The sequence below is a fragment of the Oryctolagus cuniculus genome, chromosome 3 (genome assembly GCF_964237555.1).
Source record: "Oryctolagus cuniculus chromosome 3, mOryCun1.1, whole genome shotgun sequence".
Taxonomy (NCBI): Eukaryota; Metazoa; Chordata; class Mammalia; order Lagomorpha; family Leporidae; genus Oryctolagus; species Oryctolagus cuniculus.
Window position 1 is genome coordinate 55912695 of NC_091434.1, and position 21058 is coordinate 55933752.

General features: G+C 36.0%; 1 long non-coding RNA gene across 1 annotated transcript in view; it reads right to left on the reverse strand.

Annotated features, from left to right (window-relative positions):
• The window catches only part of LOC103348794 (uncharacterized), a 57491-nt gene extending 36699 nt beyond the window's left edge, over nucleotides 1-20792 (reverse strand). The window contains exon 1 of the long non-coding RNA XR_001793616.3: nucleotides 20640-20792. This is a non-coding gene — a long non-coding RNA (uncharacterized lncRNA). The remainder of the gene's footprint in view (nucleotides 1-20639) is intronic.
• Between the last annotated feature and the right edge of the window lie 266 nt (nucleotides 20793-21058).

A 21058-nucleotide genomic window follows, 5' to 3' on the forward strand; every position in this document is an offset into this window, starting at 1 on the left:
CAAAGTCCCAAAAAAAGGAAAAAAAAAGTTATGTAGTTATGTAAGGTATGGAAATCACCAGTATATTATTCACATAATAAATAGCAATTAATTACAATCATATCAATATTATTCAGCTCATAATAAAAATTAAAATTATTCAAAGTAAAAGTGAATTAGCTGAATACAAAATGAATTACTGTCGCTCCCCGTCTTCGTGGAGGAACGACACAGGACCCTGAGCTGTTCTTTTGTCTGCTCGGCCCTTCCCGGGTTTGCTGCTGGTTCTTCCCTGGTTGGCTACCGTCCCTTCCACCTCCGTGGAAGGGCGGTTCCCCCTGCCACTTTCCCCACTTCCGCGGGGGAGCAGCACACTGCCGGCCGGCTCTCTCGGGGGCTGCACAGGTGTTCCTTCAGATAGATGTTCCTCTTAGATGTTCCTGGTGCATGTTGTCTCTCTCCTCCTTTATAGTCCTCTTCCACCAATCCCAATTCTGCTACCCACACGCCGAGTACGCTGTTCTCCTCCAATCAGGAGCAGGTCCTACAGTTTATTGGTTGAACTGGAGGCAGCTGTGTAGAAGTTGTTTTTACTCCTCTCCCAGCGCCATATTGTGGGAGAGCAGATGCATAGAATAAGTCTTAATTCCAGTAACTTAGTCTAGTCCGAGTTGCTCCCAGTTGCTCCCCACAATTACAATTCTCATTCCTAACAACAAAAAGTGGTATTGAAAACAAAAAATGATTATTATTTACATGTTGTATTGAATATATTGAATACTTAAGGGGAAATTTAATAAAATATGTGCAAGATTTCCACATTTGAAAGTACAAAGGACTTCTGAGAAAAAATTAATATCAGCCACAGAATTGGAGAGCGTCTAAGTTCATGCACTGGATAATTCACTATTGTTAAGATGTTCATTCTCCTCAAATTTTGTACTGGTCTTGAGGCATCTAACTCCAACTGAAAATGCAAAGCACATAACCTAAACTGAATAAAAAAGAGTATTCCATTTCTTGGCCCTAGCAGTAAATAGATTTAGTGGTGCTGTTTGACTTGGGAAACCCAATTAAAGTGACTCTCAGAATATTAGATGCAAAAAGAAACACAGAAAAATGTGACTCATTCTCCCGCTGGATGGGAGTTTCTTCTGTGACCGGCTGTCAGCTATCTTTTGACTGTATTGAGTTGGGATGGTGGGGGGAGGGTTGGTAGATTTAGGATGAAAGCTATATTATGTAAAGAAAGGCATGCAGGGGGCCAATGCTGTGGAACACTAGGTTAACGCCCTGGCCTGAAGCGCCGGCATCCCATATATAGGTGTCGGTTCAAGGCCCGGCTGCTCCACTTCTGATCCAGCTCTCTGCTGTGGTGTGGACTATCAGTAGAAGATGGCACAAGTCCTTGGGACCCTGTACCTGCATGAGAGACCTGGAGGAAGCTCCGGGCTCCTTGCTTTGGATCGGTGCAACTCCGGCCGCTGCAGCCAATTGGACAGTGAACCAACGGACGGATGACCTCTCTCTCTCTCTACCGCTCCTCTCTCTGTGTAACTCTGACTTTCAAATAAATAAATAAATAAATCTTTTTAAAAAAAGAAATACATGCAGAGAGAGGAAAAAATAGGCAGTTTCCTTTGGAAATTATTCTGGGTCAATCCATGCTTGAAATAATTGCTAAAACTAGAATTTTGGCTCTTTCATCCAAGTTATCACTTTGATTATTTAAGTTACTTTGAGTTGGATTCTTTATGTTTTGCAATGTAATTTATCTCATGGAAGAAAAACACAGAATCTGAAAGTACTCACAATTACAACAATAAAAGAAAAACACAATGTCACCAAATAATAGGCAAATTGAAAAATATTAATGTTTTTATATATTCCATTTTGAAGCCAAAGACAGAGAAAAATCTCTCAGTTGGCTCTTTACTCCCTAAACTTTATATTTAAGCATTATAGAATCTCTTGAAATGTAGGAGGTCTTTCCCCATTACAGAGCTATTATGATTAACAAAAGTTTCATGAGGTGGAGCGGACTCAATCTAGATACTGGAGAATTGAAGGTATTTAAATAAGTGGAAGAGAATATCAAAGGCTTTATGAGCAATAGGAGGAGTTTGATGAATAGTACAGAACAAGGAATAAGCAGAATTATATTCAGATAAATTTGTGCCAATTCAGATTGTTTAAAGCAAAGCAGTCATCTTGGAGTGTAATAATACAGAAATCCACTTTGATTAACACAAAGCAGTATCTACAGTGTATTTTCCTTTGATAATACAGAAAGATTTCACAAGAGTGACAAAAACTCGATGCAAATATATATTTTCTATGCTGATAGTCAATTTGTTGATAGTATTTTACAAATAGTACAATAACTTTCCTTCCATTCAAGGATGAAGTCTTTTTTTTTTTTTTTTTTTTTTTTTCAATTTGACAGGTAGAGTTATAGACAGGGAGAGAGAGAGACAGAAAGGTCTTCCTTCCGTTGGTTCACTCCCCAAAAGGCCGCTAAGGCCAGTACTGCACCGATCTGAAGCCAGGAGCCAGGTGCTTCCTCCTGGTCTCCCATGCGGGTGCAGGGCCCAAGCACTTGGGCCATCCTACACTGCCCTCCCAGGCCACAGCAGAGAGCTGGACTTGAAGAGGAGCAACCAGGAATAGAGTCCGGTGCCCATATACCCGGCGCCTATATGGGATGCTGGTGCCGCCTGTGGAGGATTAACCAAGTGAGCCATAAAGTCTTAATAAGACAAAAAAAAATGTGGAATTTTAATGATTTACGTAAGCAGAACAAGTAGAGAATAAAACATGAACTTCATATTTTTTGAAAAACCACATTTTGGGGCTAGCGCTGTGGCATAGCTGGTAAGGCAGCTATCTGCAGTGCTGGAATCCCATATGGGCACTGGTTCATGTCCCGGCTGCTCCACTTCTGATCCACCTCTCTACTATGGCCTGGGGAAGCAGCAAAAGATGGCCCAAGTCCTTGGGCCACTGTACCTGCGTGGGAGACCTGGAAGAAGCTCCTGGCTCCTGGCTTCAAATCGGCTCAGCTCCAGCTATCGCTGCCAACTGGAGAGTGAACCAGTGCATGGAAGACCTCTCTCTCTCTCTCTCTCTGCCTCTGGCTCTCTGTAACTCTGACTTTCAAATAAATTAAAAAAAATATTAAAAAAAACCCGCATTTTAAAAAACACGCATTTCAAGGGAATTTTTTCAATATTTTGAACTAATAGAATCAAAAATATGATGTATATTAGTGAATTAACATTTGAGATTTGATTATTGCTAACAGCTCTTGTCTCCACTGTTGAGCAACAATTTTTTTTCTTCTATTTGTTGAATTCTTTACTTAATGGAGGGTTAAGCTTATGATTATAAAATAAACTGAAAGTACAGCATTGTAAAATTTAAAAGAAAGAATAAGAAATGAAAGGAGTAGTGTGGATGGGAGGAATGGTAGGATGGTAAATATCACTATGCCCCTAAATCTGTATATATGAAATACATGAAATTTGTTCACCTCATATCAATAAAAATTTTAAAATATACATATTTCGTAGCATTACCATTAAACATGAACACTAAGGGTTTACAAATCCTGACTATAGATGATGAATTTTATTGTATTTAGCCAACTGTTAGTTCTTTGTTTTATTTAGCCAACTCCTAATATGTAGAATACAGATCCTTATCTTTTTTAGTGCTCTTTGATCTAGTATGTAATTATTTTGTCTTCTCTCCTTTGATTTTCTGAGCATTCTTCATAATTATTCTATTTATTGTTCAGTGATATAGCTTCTTACCTGAATGAGGATGATGCCATATAACATAGATGGTACTACAGATGTAAACAATACCCATCAAAAATCAAGCCTACACTAATTTAACAATTACTTATAAAACACACCTTAAGTACTCAATATTTTTAAATAGATGGAGTGCTGGTTTTTGACTAGGGAATAAACTAAGGTATTTCTATTCACCTGTGTTTAAAAAATCACAAAATAATTTTCAACTTTAATCTAATCATTAAAATATTTATTTGTTTGTCTGCTTGAAAGATTAAAAGAGGCAGAGAGGGAAGGAGTGTGTGAGAGAGGAAGGGTAATGTGAAAGAGAGGGAGAAAGAGATTTTCCATTTGCTGGTTCACTCCCCAAATGCCTACAATAGCCAGGGCTGGGACAGGCCCCAAAGACAAGAGTCAGAAACCCCATCTGATCTCCCACATAGGTGTCAGGCACCCAAGTGTTTGGGTCATCCTCTGCTGTTTTCCAGGAGCATTAACACAAAGCTGGATTAAGAGCAGAGGTGGGACTTGAACCAGCACTTTACATGGGATGTGGGAGTCCCAAATAGTGGCTTAACTCACAGTGCCTCAACAGCTGCTCCTCTATTTAATTTTTATGACAAAAATAGAGCACAAATTCAACAAAATAATGATAAAAATCACAAATTTCCTGAGTGACTGAGTAGTATAATCTAGACCATTTAAGGGTAATAAATCCTTCTTTAGCTATTAGAGTGCAAACCTGGTGGATTTCATTTTAATGTGAAGAACAACGTTTCCATGGATCTTCTCAATATCTTCTTTAATTCTACATATTTCATTTTTAGTTAGTACAACATTTTTTGTCTATTTCTTAGAATACAGTTTTATATATGAAAATTATCTTAATGAGAAAAACATGGGACATATAAGAATTCTACTCCCTGGCCTTGAGTTTAAATCAGATAAAAAAGGAACCATTAGTGTTCAAGTGTATTTGATTAGAAAAATTATCCTGAAAATTGCTCCAAGTGGCCCATGTATGTTCAGTAAGCAATTTTACTAGTTTAATGGATGGCAAGGGAAAACAAAATTCCCATGTTTACCTATCATGTTTTAAGCATCATTCAGCTGTGTGAAATTGTAAAGATTGCTTTGCATCCCATTTGTTGCATGCCAAATCTGTTCAGGAATTAAAGATAGCTCTCAGAGTCACCCTGAAAATGAGTAGTCTATATCTTAATTTATATCCAATATGGTATTAATTGCTGTCTAAATTGGAGGAGAACACAACCTTTCAATTTGTAACAAAAATATGCACTTTAGAAATATCCTCAAAGCAATGCTAGAAAATTGTAGCTTTTAATGAACTTTCTGTTCCCTTTTCATTCTAAAATTTTTGTTACTGTATTTTACTATCATGAGACGCTATGTCCTTGAAATCCAAATGTTCTAGTTAACACTATAAAGCAATATCCAGAGACTATTGAGCAAGTTCCTGATGCTAAAATATCAAATCATTTGGTTTAACAACTGTCATTATAATTTTTGAAGAAAAATATGGTTTTGGAGATCATGCTTACAGAATATACTTATGATTTCAAACCCACACAATATTTTAATTCCATAAGGTGTGTAGGTGGTTATTTCAAATTGACATGGTTTTGTGTTATTTTTTACATGCAAAATTATTATCAGATGGAGGGGAAATTAAATATTCTGAAAAGAAAAAAAGACATCAGTGTTCCTGACTTACAATACCAGTTTCTAACTACTGCTAGGATTTATCTATTTTTGGAAAATGAACCACCTTGACATAATCAGTCTCTATAAAAAATAACAACAGAAATTTTTCAAGATAATTCGAATATAATCCTTACATTAAAATACTCAATATGAATGTGAGAAAAATTGCTAAATGATTTATATTAATTTCAAGTGATTTACTAATAATTCCTGATTATTTAATAAAATGCTAAAGTTGACTATAATATAGATGTGCATTTTAAGCTGATTGTATAATATAGTGTACAATATCCATTTTATTAAAAAATAACACTTTCTAGAAATTTTTACCCTTTTTTAAAAGATTTATTTATTTGAAAGTCAGAGTTACACAGATACCCTTATTTTTAACACATTAGGCATCATGAGGCCGGCACTGTGGCGTAGCAGGTAAAGCCACTGCACATAGTGCCGGCATCCCATTTGGGCACCGGTTTGAGTCCCAGTCTACTTCTGACCCAGCTCTCTGCTATTGCCTGCGAAAGCAGTAGAAGGTGCCCCAGGTCCTTGGGCCCCTGCACCTATGTGGGAGACCCGGAGGAGATCCCTGGCTCCTGTCTCCTGGCTTCAGATCTTCGGATTGGCACAGCTCCGGCTGTCGTGGCCAATTGGGAAGTGACACAGCTGTTGGAAGACTCTCTCACTCTGCCTCTCCTTCTCTCTCTGTGTAACTCTGACTTTCAAATAAATAAATAAATCTTTAAAAAAAAAAGACATTAGGGATCTTTAGGATCTTTTGTCAATCAAGGACATAATAATAGTTTTATTTATAATCTAGCACAAGAGTATTTTTTAAAGATTATGGGATAGTGCAATTAAAGTATGTTTATTTTAGTGCAAAAATTCTTTGAAATCCAGGCACAATTTTTGCATGATGTTTCCATGAATTTTTGATGATCCCTTATACAATAATGTTGGGTTAATTCATTAACTCTCAATAACTAGTATTATCAGGCCAGCAATATACCTCATATTATGTCAGTTTTTTTAGGTTATTATAGATACATACATGTATTTTTGAATATTAATGACTTTTTAAAAAATCAAATTTATGAAATAAAATTTTTACATAATTAGGGGAAATTTTTTTAATGTTGCTGTAGGCAGAAACTTGGTGTTCCTCTCACTGTGCTCCTCTGCATAAAAAGTCTTTTATTTTTGTTTTTAATCTACTATGGACTTTGAGAGCTTGTTTGGAGGTTCTAGCAGGGGAGCGCAGTCCGGTCCTCCTCTTGCAGGGAAGGTCGTCCTCTTTGACCGAGCGCACAGCTTTGGGAGGGACGCACATGGAGCGGTGAGGGAGGAAGGGGACACCTGCCTAGCCAGCCAGATGAGCCAAATCAACCCTGGCGATCAATGGAGTGACAGATGTTGCAGCCAGATCGCCCTCACATCCGTTTTTAATCTACTATGGGAAAATATAGCACATCATTAATGCTTTGTATGGCATTTTCCCGGGATCCTAGTGAAAGAAATGGATTCCTTAATTTCTGGTATTGTGGAATTTAATTTGTATTAGTATATTTGTGTTTCTTCTTCTCAGAGCATCCTTTGTTATATTTATAATGCAACTTCCATTAAGTTATTTTATTTCCATTGCTATTTCGGAGTTTATACTTTTTGTTATTTGTTTACTTTTTTGTTAATGTGAAGAGAACAGATGTATTTCATAAGTACAGTTCTAATTCACTTCTTTATCAACATGGTATAGCTTTTTCTTTAAAAACATTCTCCTATCAGAACTATAGATAGTAAATAGGACAGAGAAATCTACCATGGCATGCCAAACTCCTACAAAGGGGTTGGCACTGTGGCACCGAGGGTTAAGCCACCACCTGCAATGCCAGCATTCCATTTGAATGTTAGTTCGAACCCAGGCTGCTCCACTTTTGATCCAGCTTCCTGCTAATGCACACAGGAAAGCAGAACAAGATTCTTGTGCACCTGACACCCATGTGGGAGACCCATGGAGAGAACGGGATAGAGTTCTTGGCTCATCACTTAAGTCTGGCCTACCCTTGGCTGTTGTGGTCATTTGGGGAGTGAACCAGCAAATCAAAGTTCTCTTTTTCTCCCTGTCTCTCCCCCTCTCTTTCTGTCACTCATCCTTTGAGATAAATTAAAAAAAAAAGTCTCAAAAAAAAAACCTCTTATAAGGAAAACAATACCACATTTCCACTCCAAAATGATTCATAGGTCATACTGCCACTGGAGGGCTTATCTCTGGATATCGTTGGAAATACAAGGTTCCTTCTTCAAATTCTCAGATGTCTACTATCTCTTCATTCCCCAGCCACTGAAAAACTGATATCTGCATGTACATTCAAACTATCTTTCTGACTTAAAAATAAATTTAATTTTTTCCTTCAAAAAAGCAGAAAAAATAAAATCCATTCCTTTTACAACTACTTAATCTTTTTATTAGATTATTAAACACAAAACAAAATCTTATGGTTGAAGCATACAATCCTCCCTCTCCCTTGCCCCCTGAAAATAGTGTTGGCTGCTCTCAGCAAGTCCTTTTCCTTGTATTTTCTTTTGCTGAAGAAAATTACTGTGCATATGCTCATTAACACTTCTCAGGAAGAGTTTGCTTTCAATGTCAGGTGGATGTGAGGTCCAATGGTCCCAATTTGGGACAACATTGCAGGGCCACCAAAGGTTTTCAAAGCCCTGTCCTAATGAGATTGGATGAAGATTTTCTTTTAATTACTTTGCACTCAAATTTCTCTTACTATATACTTTGATTTGTAAGCTCTGAGCATATGTATTGATATTGAGATCACTCTGCAGTGAATTCCTGAACTTAAATCTCTACCTCAGAGACTATTTCCTGGAAATCCCAACCTAAGATACAGCAGTTACATAGATGCTCATCACCAATCTCCTATTATTCTTGACTAAAATGAATTGTATTTTAAGGCAGGAAAATAAAAATTGCAAACACAAGGGATTCTGAGTTAATCAAATATCCTTGTGAAACAAAAAATGTAGAAACCACTTCCAGGAATAGCAAAACCAATCACCAAACTAGTTATACTTTATAATCTAATAGGAAGGCAAACAGCTGACTAGTAGTGTTGTCAAACTATATATAAAAGGAATATTCTTTAACAGTAATTTATCCAAATTCCACAAAGCAGAGACCTGACCAAAAAGAATAAAATCTTTATCATTTCATAAATCATTCTCTATATGTCTTTCTTAGTTTTAATAAAATGGAAAATTTGTTTACACAATATTTAGTAATGCTGATAAAACAAGGAGAAATGATCATTATGACAGCATTACTGTGGGTAATATGATAATGCCTGTTTGGTCTAAAAGAATATATAATTTTAGGAGATGATAAAAATGCTTCTGTACAATAGAATGCATGTGAAAGTCATGGATGATTTTAAAAACTCATGCTCACATAGTAGATAAAATTAAGCCAAACCTCAGTCTGATTACAAAGGTCCTTGAAATAAAATTCTAGGTCCCAATGAAGGAAGCAGTAAGGTCCCAGGTCCTGACCAAAAAATCAATGTGTTGATAATCTGCATCCTACAAAGCTGGTTGCTCTGAGGTTATTATTGTTTTATTCTGAGAACACTACAAAAAACTAAGGAAGGTAGCAAATAAATATTTTTACAAACCTAGACAGCACAAATACGTATGTAGAACTACTGAAATGACTTAAATAGGAGGTGTTAATATTTTAGAATAGTTCGAAGTATAACTGTGTTAGCATGCCATATAAAAGTTTCTTTTTTGAATTTTTGTTTGCTACTTAGAGAATTATATGCTTAATACAATCAGTCATATAATATAGTGATTTGAATTATGCATGACTTCACATAAGGTAATTGATTAGTCAAGATTAATTTTTGAACATAATTTTCTTGTAATATTTTATTATATCTATAGTTACACATTTAATAATTTAAACATTGCAATGTGATAAACATCAAGTTGTAGGTGATTTTTGAAGTGCATAACTTTTTAGCTTTGTTCATTAAACAGATATACAAAAATGTCCTCAACTCTCTCTATGTTGTATACTTTTAGTAATATTGTTAGCAGATAATTTGAATAGCAATTGATTATTATAAAACTGTTATAATACTTTCTTCCAAAAGCACATTTTAACTGTTGCACTCAAAGTTACTTTATTCATTCATCTTACTACATAGTCTATCATCCTTTGTCTAAGAACTGCATCTTTCCTGATATTTAAGACATAATCAGCGCTAGCTGAACAGTTTCCCACTTAGCTATTGCCAAAAACTCACTTGTTTCTCATTTTTATATTTGCTGTAGAATTGACAGGATTACCAATTTGCTTCAAAATGAATGCTTTATCACCAGGCATATTACAAAGTATGAATATATTGAGATCATTTAAACAAATCAAAATAATATAAGCATGTGATTTTTTTCATATAACAATACACTCATGGTTGATGAACTAAAATAAATTGTAATGCAGATGGAACCTTGTAAGTCTTTATCTGCTCCGTTTACATCTTGTTAAATCTTGCTTTACTTTTGTCTTCTAACATGGATAACCATATTTTATCCTAATTCCTCATCACTGGAGTTTAATGAATCACATTACCTTTATTTTGTCTCTTTTGGAAACATAATAGCATATCTTTTGGTTGAGTTGATGCTTTAATTAAAGTCAAATTTGAGGTTTAAGCATCGGGATGCAATCCAAACTAAATTATTTCTGTTCCAATTTACCTTGATTGTTGACATCTATTTCACTTAGAATCAATCTCTCTGTATTGCCCTGATCACATGTACATGTTGCCAGCCATACTCCCCAACTCATGGACAATTCTATCACTTAAAACCATAGAATTATAGTGAATTCGATTATAAATGGAGATATCTCTAAAAGCCTTGCTACAAAGAGACAGTCTTGAGACACATGCTTGGAATAACAATATATTTGGAGCCAAAAGACATTAATTTTAGGTCTGCCATTAACTCCTGCTACTTTGGACAAATTAAAAACTTCTTTCAGCCTTAAGACAATTTCTTGAAATAGGTAATATAATAATAATACCTAACATATATTGGTATTGATATTAGAAAATCATCAAAATTTATGTGATTTGTGTCATTTAAATTCACAGAGACCATATAAAGTCAACATTATTAAATCCTCATTTTAAGATGAATAAACTAGAGATAATAACACCTGCCTCTTTTAATTAAAAAAAATTATCTGAAAGCGAAGCTCCCATCTGCAGGTTTACTTTCCAAAATCACAGACTAATAGGCACTGGGCCATAATGAAGCCCATGTGGCAGGAATTCAGCATAGTTCTCTCTCTGCATAGCAAGGTCTCAAATATTTGAGTCATCACTTGCTGCCTTCCTGGGTGTACACTGGTAGGAAGCTGGAATTAGGAGTGTAGCTGGGACTCAAACTCAGATGATACAATATGAAAAGTGGATTCTTTAACTTGCTGCTCCAAATTCCTGTACCACACTTCCTCTTTGATTCATTGGGTTCCAGGGAAAATAAATTTGGTTAATGCAAATGAACATGTCATTTCACGATCAAGACATACCACCAAATAAAGATTTTTTTCTTTCTTTTTGTGCACTTCTACTCAGCTCTGGAATACATGTCAAATTCATTAATTTTTTAACTTGCACATGTACCTGCTTATTTTATGATTTTTATAATTTTATGATTTTTCAGAGAAAACTACAAAATAAGATGTCTCAGTGTCCCAATTTTGCTAAGCATTCTAGAGGTTCAGGTAAGTAAAATAATTGGAGGAAAGAATAGCTTGGACATTCTAGGAGAATAGGAATGATAAGAAGAATGTCTAATTTGCTCATGTGAAGGAAATAAAAGTATATACCTCTGTCATTATTCTCAGAGACATTTATTCTTCACTGTCTTAGTGAACATTTTTTGGGTGAGATTTCAGTACTATTTTTGAGCAAACAGAAATTACAGCAGAATGTACTCATATATGTTTGAATTCTTTCCAAGTGAACATATTGACCGTAACTGAAAATAATGGTGTTTTGTTTGCCATCATCTGAATTCTCAGTTCTCAATGAGTATGGTTTTATAGCACGTGTGTGCACACACACACACACACACAAATGCATACAGAAACAGTTCCACTCTAGATAGTCTGAGGACACAATAGCTTTCAATAAAATGAAAGAAGTAATTCACAGAGGTTATTGAGTAACTGAAAGCAACTTCAGCAGAAATTCCTAACAACTGGGCTTCTAAGATAAAAACAATTTACTTTCATTGGTGCCAAAGAGATTCAATATCAATGTCAGAAAAGTTTCACCAAATTATCCCACTGGTGTTCCTAAACAAGAATTCTACATTTCAAGGTCTAGGAATACAATTTTATACTGTTTCTATTCTTAGATACTTTGTAGTCTGTGACAGATTTGTACATTAATGACTCAAAATAATGTAATGTGAATTTTTAGAATTCAATTTATGGAATAAAACAATATGACCAACATTTATTCATTTGTTCACTCAATGACTATCTACTGAGTCATTATCTGTGCTAAGCCTTTCACTGGGTACTAGGAAAATAAAAATGAGCAAATCATATTCTTGACTTCAAAATGTTCTGTATCTAAGAAAACAGAACATGTAAAATATGAAGGAAGGAACCAGAATAGAAATATGTACAGTACATGACAAAATATTTTTCTAATTGTGACTAAAGGCAAGTGGTTGAGGATGACCTCATGAAGAAGACTTCATTAATAAAATTCTACCTTTGATCATCAAAGGATGTTTTTGAGTTGGCAAGAAAAGCATGCAACAAGGGAATGGTCAGTGCCTGAATCAGCTAGGAAGAAGCAGCACATAGTACAGTGGACATAGAGGCAAGAAAAGCATTCTGGGTGAGGAATTATAAAAGCACTACTGGATTAATAATAAGGTATGAAGCAGAGATTAGTAGGTCTACTGAGTGAATATTTAATCTCTTTAACATTGTCTGCCATCCAGCCTCCCATATTTACTTCCACACCCTTAGATCTTTAACTGGTCTCACCAGTTATAGTTCAGTAACTTCTTTTCTCTTCTGATTTATTCCCTTTTGTTTCCCCTAGAAATATTTCCATCTCTGATTTACCAATTATATTCTTCCAGCTCTCAGTGCAAATGTCAAATAGGAAGCATTTCAAACTATCATTGTTAATCTGCTAATCATTTACTAAATCAATCACATGTGAGGTTCTCAAAGTGTCATGGAAACTTGTACAAAATATAGTAAAATATATTCCAAAACATATTTTCTCAAATATACACACACATGTATCAGACACTATGTTGAGGTATGAAATAGAGACATGAGGGAAAATTAATTCCTTTCAGCAACAAGTATTGTCCAATATTAATATTTATTCACTTGATCTAACCTAGGACTATATTATAACTGGTAACCTAGGCCATATATTATTTCTATTGAAAGTCAAGCACATGTTAAAACGCCAAAGTGTTAGCCAATTAGGGTAAAAACAATAGATGGAAAGAATTATAAAAGGAAGTATAAAAATTAATAAATTCATTTCTGCTTATTTTTAACATAATCATCAATAATTCATGTTCTCACATTTATAAGATGTGAAAATAGAGGAACATTTATTGACAGAGTTACAAATGAATTTATAAGAATTTATTTAATTCTATATAACAATGTTTCACTAATTAAGCTATCATTACTTTTTTATTTTTTCACAAAGATTATGTTTGAAATTTATATTTATATTAAATATATTTATATTTAAAAAGGCAAAACATCTTGCTTTAGTAAAGAGAGGCATGGGATTGTTATGATCATATCAAATCATATTTGAGAATGAAAAATATCTTTGTCAGATACACAAATATACGAAAAAATCACAAGAAATATATTTTGCTATCATGTATAAAACACAGTTTACATTTACAAAATCACAGAAAATATTTCTTCTACTTACAATAGCTAAAGATATATAATTATATATTAAAAATACTGATCTGCCGGCCAGTGCCATGGCTCACTTGGTTAATTCTTCACCTGTGGCGCCGGCACCCTGGGTTCTCGTCCCTGTTGCTACTTTTCCAGTCCAGCTCTCTGCTGTGGCCCGGGAAGGCAGTGGAGGATGGCCCAAGTTCTTGGGCCCTGCACCCCATGGGAGACCAGGAGGAAGCACCTGCCTCCTGGCTTCGGATTGGCGCAGCACGCTGGCCACAGTGCACCAGTGGCCATTTAGGGGGTGAACCAACGGAAAAGGAAAACCTTTTTCTCTGTCTCTCGCTCTCTCTCTCTCACTGTCTAAATCTAACTGAAAAGTGATCCCTATTAGGAATTTGGAAAACATTATGCAGAGTGAAATAAGCCAATCCCAAAGGGACAAATACCACTTGTTCTCCCTGATAGGTGACAACTAACTGAGCACCAAAAAGGAAACCTGTTATAGTGAAATGAACACTATGAGAAATGGTGACTTGATCAGCCCTCACCCTGACTGTTGATGAGCAACTTGATATGTTATCCCTCTTAGTATTTTTGTTTGTTTGTTCTACTTAATACTTTTGGTTGAATACTGTAATCAATACACAATTCTTCTTAAGTGCTGAAACTTAACTGAAAAGTAATCGCTGTTAAATATAAGAGTGGGAATAAGAGAGGGAAGAGGTGTTCAATTCGGGACATGCTCAAGCTGACTTACCTCAAACGGTAGAGTTAGAAACATACCAGGGGATTCCAATTCAATCCTATCAAGGTGGCATGTACCAATGCCATCTCCTAGTCCCAGTGATCAATTTCTGTTCACAATTGATCATATTGATAGGACTAAGAACCAAAGGGATTACATAAACAAGAATAGTGTCTGCAAATACTAGCTGATAGAATCAAAAAGGGAGAGAATGATCCAACATGGGAAGTGAGATACACAGCAGACCCATAGAATGGCAGATGTCCTAAGCAGCACTCTGGCCTCAGAATCAGCCCTTAAGGCATGTGGATCTGGCTGAAAAGCCCATGAGAGTATTTCAGGCATGCAAAGCCAAGACACTCTGGGGAAAAAAAAAAAAAAAAAAAAAAAAAAAAAAAAAAAAAAACCTAAATGAAAGATCTCTGCGAGCGAGATCCCAGTGGAAAGAATGGGTCATCAAAGAAGGAGGTACCTTTCTCTGAAGGGAGGAGAGAACTTCCACTTTGACCATGGCCTTGTCTAAGTATGATCAGAGTCAGTGAACTCAGGGGGCTTCCATAGCCTTGGCAGCTCATGACAAGAGCCTAGGGTGATTACTGAGGCCATAAACAAGAGTGTCAATTTATTAAGTCAACAACAGGAGTAACTGTGCACTTACTCCTCATGTAGGATCTTTGTCTTTAGTGTGCTGTCCATTGAGATTTAATGCTATAACTAGTACTCAAACAGTATTTTTCACTTTATGTTTCTGTGTGGGAGCAAACTGCTGAAATCTTTACTTAATGTATGCTAAACTGATCTTCTGTATATAAAGAGAAACGAAAATGAATCTTGATGTGAATGGAAGGGGTGAGGGAGTGGGAAAGGGGAGGGTTGCAGGTGGGAGGGACGTTATGGGGGGGAAGCCATTGTAATCCATAAGCTGTACTTTGGAAATTTATATTCATTAAATAAAAGTTTAAAAAAAATACTGATTTGTCAATTCTCCCTGTAGTTAAGTTTTCTTTCTTTCTTTCTTTCTTTTTTGACAGGCAGAATGGATAGTGAGAGAGACACAGAGAGAAAGGTCTTCCTTTTTCCCATTGGTTCACCCTCTAATGGTCACCATGGCTGACGTGCTGCGGCCGGCGCACCTCGCTGATCCGAAGGCAGGAGCCAGGTGCTTATCCTGGTCTCCCATGGGGTGCAGGGCCCAAGCACTTGGGCCATCCTCCACTGCACTCCCTGGCCACAGCAGAGATCTGGCCTGGAACAGGGGCAAGAATCCAACGCCCTGACCGGGACTAGAACCCAGTGTGCTGGCGCCGCTAGGTGGAGGATTAGCCTAGTGAGCCGCGGCGCCGGCCTGTAGTTAAGTTTCAAACTGAAGTGGATGATGAACATAAAAAGTTTCTACTGTCAATAAAAATTTTAATTTTCATAAAAATTCTTCTAAACCTATAATAAATCAATTATTAAACAATAAAACAAATCAAAATGCACTTACATATTTAGTAATATCTGAATAAGCATATTTTCCCTGTGTCATTATTATTATTTCACATAGTTTATTGGAATGTTTTTAGAAATCTAATAATAGTTTAGTCGAAACATAAAGGCTCTTTGATCACTTCAACTTGGTTGTATCATCTGAATGAAAAATTACACAAAGCTAAGCTGAATCAAATTAAGATATATTCCAAGAGAGTAATAGGGTAGCCAGGATTTGTGGTTATCACTAATTGATAATATTTCGAAAATTTTAATGAGTAATAGCAACTCTGAATTGTATTAATCGATGTTGAAGTATAACTCTATATACAACCAAGCTAAATTGCCAAAATCCTTCTTTTAACTTGAAAATAGCAAAATGAAGCAGGCAGCCAGTTTTTACTTCCATCTTTCTTGGCACCCTATCATATGTATTCAACTGTGAAGGCAGTCTAAGCTATTACAGAATTGCATGAGCATAACTTAGGCTAAACTGAGTTTCCTTCTACAATACAAAATTTAAAAGAGAGCTAACATAGTGTATAAGCTATGAAAATAGAAGGTGAATTTGGTTACTCTCATTTAGATAGTTAAATTTACTAAGTTTGAAAACATCCTTACAGTCTGTATAACTCATATTGTTACTGAGTAATCAGCATTATCTAGAAAAAATAGTGTCACTTTCAGTAGCAAAGAAGGAAAAGATACTGATTAATGCACAAACTATAGTCTGGGCAAAGTAACAAAAGCTATTAAGCATAGATATTTAGATTGAGAAGGCAGCTTGTTGTTCATTAATTCACACAAAAATGTTATCTGTCCACCAAATTATGAATCAGGTATGTATTTAGACATAAAGATTAAAGTCCTTTAAAAATAGTCAATCTTCCTTATTCATATGGTTTGTTGGTTGTGGAGGACACAAATATCCATGATAAATAAGTAAAACATAATAGTAAGTGTTAGTGATTGAACTTTGGTCCTCCTAAATAGATGTGCTTAATACCTATTTCCCAGCATATGTAAATGTGACTTATTTAGTAGCAGACCCTTTACAGATGTAACAGAGGTAAGATGAATTTATTAGCATGGGCCTTAATCCAATGTGAATTATCCATATAGAAAAAGCAATAGCAGTCAAGTACATTTGGGAGAGTGTCATGTGAAAATGGAAAACTGATTGGAATTACACACCTGCCAATCAAGAAACACCAAGCAATGCCAACAACACTAGAATGTAAAACAAGGGCATGAAAGTACTCAGAGTTGACAAGAGGGGTTGGTGCTGGAAATACCTTGATTTTAGATTTCTGTTATTTTATGTCAGCCAACTTATCATACTTCGTTTTGGAAACCTTGCAAAACATAAAATGAAAGCAAGACTCAACAGAGATCAATGGAAAGCATTCTGCAGTATAGTACATATTCTAGGCAGTAAAATAAGTCTCACTACATTTAATGGCTTTTTTTTTTTTATTGCAAAGCATGTTTCGGATCACACTGAAGTGAAATTAGAAATAATGTCAGAAAATTTTAAAAATTCAAAAAGTTGTAGAAATTGAATAAATTCCTAACTAATCAAAGCCTCAAAGGAGAAATCACAGGACAAATTAGAAAATGCTTGAGATGAATGAAAATGAAAATACAACATAACAAAATTAATAGGACACAACAAAAATGGTACTTTAGAGGGAAATTTTCATATGTAAACACCTTCTTGAAAATTAATATTCTTGAATCAATAAATTTCTACATTAGGACACATGAAAAGGCACAAACTAAACTCAAAACAAACAGAAGGAAAGGGATAATAATATCATTATTATTAACGATAAATGAAAAAACAGAAAAAAGATTTAAATCACTAAAATCAGATATGTAACATGGTCAGTAAAACTGACTACAAAAATGAAAAGATGTTTAAGGGAGCATTAATACCAGCTGTGAGGGAGTGTAAGTCAAATCAAACATAGGATTAACTACCAACAGACCGTTATGAATTAGTACTTCACATGATATTAGGTAATCCAGCCTTATTATCTTATTAATTTACTCAAAATCATTTTATTTCTCCAGCGACTGTTGTGACTTAATATCACAGTTATTTGAATACCAATTTTCTTTAAATTACACATTTAGGCTTCCTCAAAGTATCAAATAGCACTGCTCCGGTGCTTAGAATCTTCCTGAGCTACACTTTCACAGAAACAAGTCCTCTGAAACATGCAGCTTTCTAACAATATATTCCTTCACAGCTAGAGTATCTCTTTTGAAGTGATCTTGTGGAGTTGACTGGCAGGGATATTTTTACAGTGTCTGCTACTCACGAACCAGACTCTACTACATTTTTTTAAAATATTGTTCACAGCATAAAAAAAAAAGAAATTCTTCATCAGTATAATTGTGGAACCAATATCTTCTTTTATCTTTTTTATGTAACACGTTTGGGACATATTTTTCTCCTTTTTGCTGCTAATTAATATTCAGAAAACAAGACCTTGTCTTTTTATCAAGATAATCATGCTACTTAATTAAAATATAAACAGATTGTCCCACACTACTAAAAGCTCCAATTGCAAAATGCATAGATGAGTTTGGAAAACATAAAATGAAAGCATGCACATTTCGGTTTGTGCCCCTTTATTACCATTTCAAACCACTTTTTTATCCTATATTGAGGAAATAATGCATGCTAGTAACAGAGGTGTCTAAAAATTAGTAAATAAGAATAAAAACAAACAGCCACCCTCAATCTGTGCATTTAAGGAGTTCTCAAGGTGCCAGCGCTATGGCAATAGTGGGTTAAGGCACCACCTGCAGTGCCAGCATCCCATGTGGGCACCAGTTTGAGACCTGGCTGCTCCACTTCCAATCCAGCTGTCTGCTATGGCCTGGGAAAGAAGTAGAAGATGTTCCAAATGCTTGGGTCCCTGTACGCGCTTGAGAGATCCAGAAGAAGCTCCTGGCTCCTGGCTTTGGAGGGGCACAGCTCTGGCTGTTGTGGCCAATTGAGGAGTGAACTAGTGGATGGAAGATTTCTCTCTCTGCCACTCCTTCTCTCTGTGTGTGTAATTCTGACTTTCAAATAACTAAATAAATCTTTTAAAAAAAAAGATTTCTCAAATTGGGGTCAGCACTGTGGCATAGTGGGTGAAGCTGCAGCCTGCAGTACTGGCATCCCTTATGGATGCCAGCTCAAGTCCTTGCTGCTCCACTTCTGATCCAGCTCTCTGCTGTGGCCTGGGAAAGCAGTAGAAGATGGTCTGAGTCCTTGGGCCCCTGCATCCATGTGTGGGAGACCCGGAAGAAGCTCCTGGCTCTTGGCTTTGGATCGCAGCACCTCTGGCCATTGTGGCCATTTGGGGAGTGTAAAAGCAGATGGAAGACTTTCTCTCTCTCTCTCTCTCTTTCAAATAAATATTTTTTTTAAAAAAAAAGATGTTACCTATTCCTATAAAGAAGAGTTCTAAAATTATGGTCTAGATAAAATTAAGTTATGCTTATTGTAATTTGTGGGGCTACCTAATTTCACATATACAGTTACACTCAAGAATATCAAATATAGGGGGCCGGCGCCATGGCTCACTTGGTTAATCCTCTGCCTACAGAGCCAGCATTCCATATGCGCATCGGGTTCTAGTCCTGGTTGCTCCTCTTCCAGTCCAGCTCTCTGCTGTGGCCCGGGAGGGCAGTGGAAGATGGCTCAAGTGCTTGGGCCCCTGCACTCGCAAGGGAAACCAGGAGGAAGCACCTGGCTCCTGGCTCCGGGGTGTAGCTCCAGCCATAGCGGCCATTTGGCGGGGGTGAACCAACAGAAGGAAGTCCTTTTTCTGTCTCTGTTTCTCTTACTGTCTAACTCTATCTGTTACTAAATAAATAAAAAAGAATATGAAATGTAATTTCATTGAGTCCTCTTTTCATGAAAGAGTAAAAAATACAAACATTCCAGAAGCTAGGCCTTAAAACAATGACACCATAACTTCCTTCACAAAGCATATTTAAACTACAGAAAGATTTGTACATTACACAATATATACATGTATCCAGACAGCATATAATATCCCATAACAGCATATATGTTTTATATATCAGCTAAAAAAATTGCATACAATAACAATAGATTTTCCCAGTCAGGCTAGATATCTATCCTACTAGAAATATATACTTCGGACTGTTGCAGTGGTGTAGCAGGTAAAGCTGCCACCTGAATGCCCAAATTCCATGTGGGCACCGGTTGGAGTCTCTGCTGCTCCAGTTCTGATCCAGCTCTCTGCTATGGCCTGGGAAAGCAGTAGAAGATGGGCCAGGTCCTTGGGCCCCTGCAACCGCATGAGACCCAGAGGAAGCTTCTGGCTCCTGGCTTTGGATGGGCGCATTTCCAGCCTTTGAGACCATCGGAGGAGTGAACCAGGGGATGGAAGATCTCTCTCTCTCTCTCTCTCTCTGCCTCTGCTTCTGCCTCTCTGTAACTCTGCCTTTCAAATAAACACATAAATTAAAAAAAAGAAATATCTAAATTTTCCAAAAAAATCAATTATAGTTACATATTTAAAATCCCCTAATCAAATTGCTTTTCAGGATGTTAACAATTTTCATTTTTTATTTTTGAAATAAACTATCAACCTAGATTATGTGACATTAGATGTGTTGAATGGAAATTTACAAGGGATTTTAAGAGTCAAATAGTCTAATGATGGGATCTAGTAAAACATTACATAGATGCATTAAAATATGATTCATGCTGCCATTTAATCAATAGGTGCATTCATGAAGAGATAATTTTTATGCTCATATAATTAAAACTGAAGGATACCTTAGAAATAATCTAGTTATTTTAGTAGACATGTCTGTTTCAGTCATAGAATATCAGTTCTCCTCTCTACATATAGCTATCTACTCCCACAATTTTCTTTTATGAAATCATTCCTACCTTTTTGTGATGCTAATCACAGTATACAGCCACTCTTTTCACTTTCCCTCCTGTGGGGCAAGTTTATGAATCAAGTCCAGTTAATCAAACTGTACTTGCCGCTTAGGCTACTGAAATACACACACACACATCCAGAGTAACGAATAGAGAAGTCATTTGTTACATATGTTCTAACAAGAATGCAGAACTTTTTGATATTGTGAAACTTTGGAACTATTTGCAGTCATAATTCTACAATACAGAAAGGAAAGTATATTATTGGTATGCAGTAATAAGGTTGATACACACAAAAGCAAGTGAGAACATAAGAAGCAGATAGAAAGAGATGGAGATATATAGACAGAAAGATAAATACGGTGAAAAAAATCTAAGTCTGGATTAATTATTCCACACTGGATCTTCTCAGCTACAAGAGCAAA